This window comes from Sarcophilus harrisii, chromosome 3, assembly GCF_902635505.1.
Source record: "Sarcophilus harrisii chromosome 3, mSarHar1.11, whole genome shotgun sequence".
Taxonomy (NCBI): Eukaryota; Metazoa; Chordata; class Mammalia; order Dasyuromorphia; family Dasyuridae; genus Sarcophilus; species Sarcophilus harrisii.
The window spans coordinates 5,369,832-5,377,000 of NC_045428.1; the positions used below are offsets into that span (position 1 = coordinate 5,369,832).

Here is a 7,169-nt window from a genome sequence, read left to right on the forward strand (position 1 = left end):
CTCAAAATGTGTCAGGGCTGAAATGAATCTGTCATCCACGACCTTTGATTGTAAGCCACTCAAAAGAAAGATTTTTTTAAAAATAATATTTTTCACATTAACCCTTAGAGGAAAAATCCAGAGCCATATATTTTGCCTGGAAAGTCCACAGACCAGAGAGCTGATTCCTAACATAAGACCATAACAAAACTATATTTTGGACACAAATATCATTCTTGTATGTCTAGGAATGGAAAATCACTGGACATGGAATATTGTATGCCTACTTAGTCTCAACAACGTTATTTAATGAATGAATTGATATATAAAACCAAAATCATTTCATTCAAGAAGTAGATAGAAGATGTCTTCAAATGCCTGAAGAATTTCCTGTTTATTTTGTCTGTTGATGAAGCACCCAGATTATGAATGATATATTTTCTCAACCTCAAGCCATCACAGTTTTGTATTTTGGGGAAGAAGATAGTCCCATACAAATAAACCAACTAAATCATTACAATCCTTGTTTGTTTGAGAGCAAGTAAGTTGAGGACAGCTATCCCATTATGGGCTGTTTTAAACTCTTTGGCTCCTTCCTTTCCTTCCTCCCAGCTGGTGTGCTAATGCCCAGTGTCTTCCTTATAGCTCTAATGAAATAGCAATGATGGGGTAGGATGTATAACAAAGAGCAAGGTGAGTCCTAAAAGGCACATGGGTTTGCCATCTCATCTTTCAGAACATGGATGTATTTGTGATTTGATCCAGGTGGGTGGAAATTCCCTCCCTCATTTCAGAATGCAATCCATCTCTGCCTGTCTGTTATATAGAAACCTTGCCCATGTTCTCTGTTTCTAAGACAGGAGGATCACCCAAAGTGCTTGGGGTTCTTCCTTATGCACTCTTGGCATCAAAAGGATAACAATGGGGGATAATTCATTGTATAAATTGGGAAAGTTTGTGTCAATGGATACTGGTAAAATGAAGAAGTCTGAGAGCCTGGATTCTGATGCTTTTTGCTGGTGTGATCTTGGAAACTTTCTCAATTTCCATATCTTTAAATTTGGGGATTGGGATTAATAATTTATGAGATCATTTCCATATTGTCTATGGTGATTTGTAAAATAAGAAAATTCAGCCATCTTCTGGTAGCTCCACTCTTCTGACCCCTTGGGTTCCAAGACCGTTGGGGATTTCTCAGTGAAACATATAAAGGTATTCTAAAGGGACCCTAGGAGGGTAGAAATCTAAAGTTTCTGGCACTGGAGCATCAGGGCTGAAGGAGACAATGGTATATGCTTCCAGTGAGTAAAAGGGAAAGTGTTGGGTTCACATTCTAAAGTCAATGTCTATAGGGACTCCTAAGGTTAAAATACTCAAGCCATTTCTTCATTATAAGACATAAAAATCTCTTTGGGAATCTGAATGTCTTCATTGATTAAATTAAAACTCCTAGGCCATATATCTGCTTGTGTCTCATGTTTTCAGGCTAAACAGCTCCAAGGCCTTTCTTCATTGAAAATGACTCTATTTGAAGCCATATGTCCTCTCTGCATGGGGATAGCCATTAGCAATGTTAGTGTTTCCTCATTTTGGACTTTCTTATCTTGCTCTTTTAAAGATAGGATTTATCAATACATTAAAAACAGTTCTCTTCCTGTACCAAACTAAAATCATTGTGAATACTTAATTTCTGTATTTGTTATATAATTTATTCTGATTGTAGCATATATATGTGTATATATATATATATATATATATATATATATATATATTTCCTTTTCAGAACCATATTATGTAGACAACTTGGGAAATCATTAGTCTGAGCATGTATTCATTTTGATTTCTGGACGTTTTCCTGTTTATCATTGTCAACTAGTATCTGGGACAAGGGAGCTGGTAGTAACCAACCTTTGCAATAAAAAGCAAATGAAGGTAATATCCAATAGGAAAGAATAAGAAACAGTGCAGTCACCTGTGTAGCCCAGAATTTTTCTTATTATGGCCTGCTCTTGACATCCAAAATACTTAGTGGTTACCAGAAGTGCCAGGGGATCCTCATTTGAGGTCCATTATAACTATAATGACATCTCATGGCATAGAGCCTCCTGCTGGTGACATGGCCTGGCTTAACATGGTTTGAAGAAAATTCTTTTTTTTTTTTTTTTTGGTTTGTTTGTTTTGTTTTTGTTGTTTTGTTTTGTTTTGTTTTTGAATATCATGCCCAGTAGGGAAACAAAAAGAAACTTGAATGCTCAGGGCAGTGGAGTTAATTTTTACAGAGGCTTCTTCTTCCATTGAGCTGGGTATATACTGACACAAGGGCAAATGTGGTGGAGACTATTTATAGAAAAAAATTCCTGTAGAGAAAGCAAGATTCCTACTCAGTCCAATGTATAGAACCCTCAAATAATGTACTATGGTATTAAAAAGGGGCCATACATCTTCTCTACTTTGTCTCGTTGATAAGAGGAAGGCATTTGATTATATATGGATAAGATTAAGCCAGCATATATGGTTTGTACCATATATATCTCTGAAAAAAATACATGGAGAAGAGTAAAGAAAAAGCACAGCACACTAGTGATATCACAATACAATACCAAACATGTCTTAGATAGCCAAAAGTACATTTAACTAATGTCATGACAATTGATCATGAATACCAAGTCCTTGCTATGGACTTTAGCAACTTGGGGACTTAGGTTGGAATTGGGAAGAAGTGGCTTGGAGTCTGGTCTCTGATGTGGACCAGCTGTTCAATTACTGGCAAGATAGGCAACTTCTGGTAAGTAAGTGACCTACAAATTAGTGGTTGATCTGAATCAGTGGAGACAGTTCACATATAAGTTCACTAATGATATAGGTTCTGTCCTTGTGTGCACAGAGATACCCATATGTGTAGAGACATGTAAACACTTACCCATGCACACACATACACATACAGCCCTTAACTTTTCATAGTTTAAAATTGTACAATGGCATTTGGAAAAGCCTGAATGATGCATTTAAATCACTTTCATATTCAATATCTTGTTTGCTCTTTAAACATCCCTTTGAGACAGGAAAAGCAGAACAAATATTATTCCCATTTTCCTGATGAGGAAAGAGAGACACTGAATGACCAAATGCTTCATCTGGGTAATTTGAGGGAAGAGGCAAACCTAGATCTCTGTTCTCTGACTTGGGTTTGCCTACCTCTGATCTCTTCTCATTTCATATTTAAAGTAGGGAGCAATGGAAGGTTGGGAGGCATAAGGGAGTGTGGATTTTAGAGTATTTCAAGGTCAAGTAAAAGTTTAACTATTTGGGATATTTGTTTTTTTTAATTCATATTTCAATCCAGGTATGTCTGAAGATGAACAAATGCCAAAACGAATAATTGCAATTCTGGGAAATCCTGTTTGACACCTTCTGGGAAGTATTCTTGTGCTCCATTTTTCTCTGCTCCCTACTTTGTGATCAGGATGAGCAATATCGTTTCTCAGATTCAGGCAGCCTCCCTGTACAGGGTTGCCTCATCTCCTTAAACGTTCTTGTTCGGGTTATACTTTCCTGGGGTGGGAGAGAGGAAGGAAAATTCATAGTTTTGCTTAAAAAGCATTTTCTTGTGGCTGAAGGGGAGGGGGGCAAATTGCTTGAGTTACTGAATGAGGTTGCCACAGAATGTAGCCTGCCCTTCTAGGTTCTGCTAGGCTGACTGGCATATTCAGAATGAGTCAACTGAGAAAGTGTGAAAGTAAGCCCACACTGAATGGAGAGAAGAAATGATCCAGTTGCCACTGGATCATCTCCACCCAGCAAAATGGCTCGGCCAATCATGAAGAGTTAATTGTATATGGAGCAGAAGAGGGCAGAAAAAATGATGGGGCTAAAATCAGCCTGGTATGCATTGTGGAAAGCAAACATTTGATTACATTACCATCCATTGCCAGCAAACTCTCGGCTTTTCAATCACTTCTGCATTGGCCATCTCATTGTGCCAACTGTTCCAAAAATCTCTAATTACTTCAATGTGTTTTTCTTTTCAGATTTTAAAACAAAAGTTGCATTTTCTTCTCTTGGGAAGTGTGAATCCCCAATGCTCCTTGGGGCCTGGCCCCAGCTTTGGAGCAATGACAGAGGGACAGGAGACAATACCAGGCACGAAAAGTTGGTCTTAAAAGGGTTTGAATTAAGATTTGGGATGGTGATGGTGTGATGTTCTGAATTTGGAAGGCTGTTCTCATCAAGTGTAGTCACAATCCTGGAGGCAGTGAAAAGTTTAATCCTCCTGGAGACTTTAGCCTGAATATTCCTGGGAGATTGCCAACCTTTCAGAAATTTAGAAAACAACTTAAAATACATGGGAAATGAAAAAAAAGAATATGATGCTAATTTAAATATGAAAGCAAAATGGGCATTATTCTAGAGCATATTATGTTATTGGTCTTGTGCATATTCTTATTAGACCCATTCATGTATTTGGCTGGACTCAAACTTCATTGGTGCAAAGTATTTACAAAGTACAAAGTAATGCATGGTGAATAATTGCAATTAGACTTAGAAAGTTGGGGGGGGGGTGTTATGGGCTCATCCAGGATCTATAGCAATTATATTTCACAAGGAGTACTTGAACCCAGGTCCTCCAGACTTCAAAGCTAGCATCTGCTCTGTTGTTCTGTCTCTTTCATTATATTATAGCAATTATTTCCCATCACACAATTTCCAAGTTGAACAGACCATAAAAGACCTCCATTGACCATCCCCAAACCAATATATATATATATATATATATATATATATATATATACACACACACATATGTGTATATACACATTACACATATACATACTATATGTATGTGTGCTCACTTTATAAATATAAATACAAACACATACACACACAATTGTGCATGTCTGTACACAAAATGAAGAATGATTGGTCATTTGCCCAAAGTCACACAATAATCCATTGGCAGAGTAAGGACCAGGAGTACAACAGCTCCCCTGACTCAGCCCCATATCTCAAATGAACAATATTAACAACATTTCATCAAACAATCCTTCAAAACCCAGTGGATCACCTGATGAATCTGGGACCCAGACATCATCATTTATTAATGTAATTTGCTTCTTTACCAGAACTTGGATATAGAAAATGAGAAAAATCTACAATGATGCTAATGCAAATGTGGATGGATTTAAATGGATTTGTCCAGATATGTGCTGAGACACACATTTGTATTTGTGCATGTAAATAGTGTACATGAACATAAATGTGTATATGTATATTTTATATGTATATATGTATACATACACACTTATGAATACCCATAAAGGGGAAATAAAAACTAATGAATGAGCTAAGACATGATATTATCTTTACAAAAATGTTAGAAATATCCATGGTATTTGAAAATGGTCATTGGAAGACCCAGAATAGCAAATCTAATGTGATAAGGCTGCTCAAAGAGGGAGCCCAAGTGGCCATCAGTATCAATGAAGGTTACTTGGATGATCATCTGGCCATAGAAGTCTTTTGCTAGGAAGCCTGGCAGGTTCCTGAAGAATAGCTCTGAAAAGAAGATAATTGTGTTTTATTGACTCTTGGGTACTGTCCCATCAACTTCAAAGACATGAAGAAAAACTCATCACTTGGGAGACAGCTGAGTTTGTTTTGGATTTTTTTTAGGGGGGAGTTTGGACTAGGTGAATTTATAATTCCAGTTAGTATAAATGCCACTAAACCTGAGATCAGAGTCATTTTGTGTCCCAACAATAGTTTCTAATGTTAGCAGTGACTTTAAGTGATAATGTATTGAAATAAGCATAAACACATATGTGTGTATCTTTATGTATATCAATATATGTATACCTATCTATAAACACATATAAACTGTGTTTAAATTTTTATACTTATTTCAAAGGAAACTAAAATGCCAATTTATAGTGCTAGTAAAAGCAATCCCTTACTGGAATCAAAGAACAAAACCACAAAGCCTAAAGTTTAGATTATATATATATATATATATATATATATATGGATATATAGTTTCAGATTTCATAGTGCATTTCTAAAGTTTAAGATGGCAGAATTCATTTTAAAAAACTCATTAATATTTCATTTATTTAATTAGGTCACATTTCTTATCTCTGGTTTAGGAGAACAAAACATAAAGGGAAAACCATTTTGCAACAAATTTTTCAAGTTAAAAAAATAGGCATTTTTTATTTTTAATAAAATAAATAACACACTAAACATATTTTAAAAACTAGCAACAAGCAGCTTGAATCAGCAACTTAACAATTTTTAATCATTCTTTTGAAAATGGGGGAAACATTGAGCTTTTTGTGAAATCTATGAAAAGCCAAAATGCATCCAATTAGGCTGTGCCCTAGATATATACTAAAAAACAGTTTTTTTTAAATCCCACATCAGCACATATATAAATATATAGTGGAAATAGAGCTTTCATGGTCTGCTAGCAATAGGGTTATTTTAAATTGAGTAAACCTGACAAATAAATGAAACACCAAAGGATCTGTGAAAACAGAAGCTTAGGGTTTTTCTTAAAGGATTTTTCCTCATCCTTAGTTTGCTTACCTTGTTCAAAATTCAAGAGATCCAAATCTGAAAGAGACGTTGCTATGCTCTTTCTCCCTAACTTTGCCCTGATGCTGAGCTTTTTTTCAGAGTTTTTATAGTTTCAGCCTTACACTCCTTACTCCAATCCCTGCCTTTGCTTTCTCTTACATCATTTCTACAGATTTTCCACTGATCCTTTAACTAAGCCTGCCTCTCTCTCTCTCTCTCTCTCTCTCTCTCTCTCTCTCTCTCTCTCTCTCTCTCTCTCTCCTCTTTAACCCTCTCTCTTTCTTCAACTCTGTCTCTCCTTACCCTGGCCCCAAATTATTAAATCTCTTGCTTTGATCAAGGTGATTGGGTATGATTAAAGCTTTGGCTAGTGGTGAAGGAAGGAGTATGACAGGAAAGGGACCGAGCATCATGTTTAGCCTCAGACTCATCACCTCTTCTTGGGGTTTTAACCAAGCTCTGATTATTACAAATCACACTAGAGAAACTTAATACCTCATGACATGTTTAAACCATAAATCACTGGGGTTTTTGGAATTACGATTTGGGGATAAAACATGTGCTTTAAGGCTCATAATCAACCCACCCACCCCAATGGCTTTATTATTATTTTTCTA

The 7,169-nt window shown here is 36.2% G+C and overlaps 1 protein-coding gene across 1 annotated transcript in view; it reads right to left on the reverse strand.

Moving 5' to 3' along the window:
- Positions 1–6,719, reverse strand: part of OSTN (osteocrin) — a 34,778-nt gene extending 28,059 nt beyond the window's left edge. Inside the window, exon 1 of the mRNA XM_012546684.2 lies at positions 6,562–6,719. The gene's annotated coding sequence lies outside the window, so the exon portion shown is untranslated. The remainder of the gene's footprint in view (positions 1–6,561) is intronic.
- Positions 6,720–7,169: the final 450 nt, after the last annotated feature.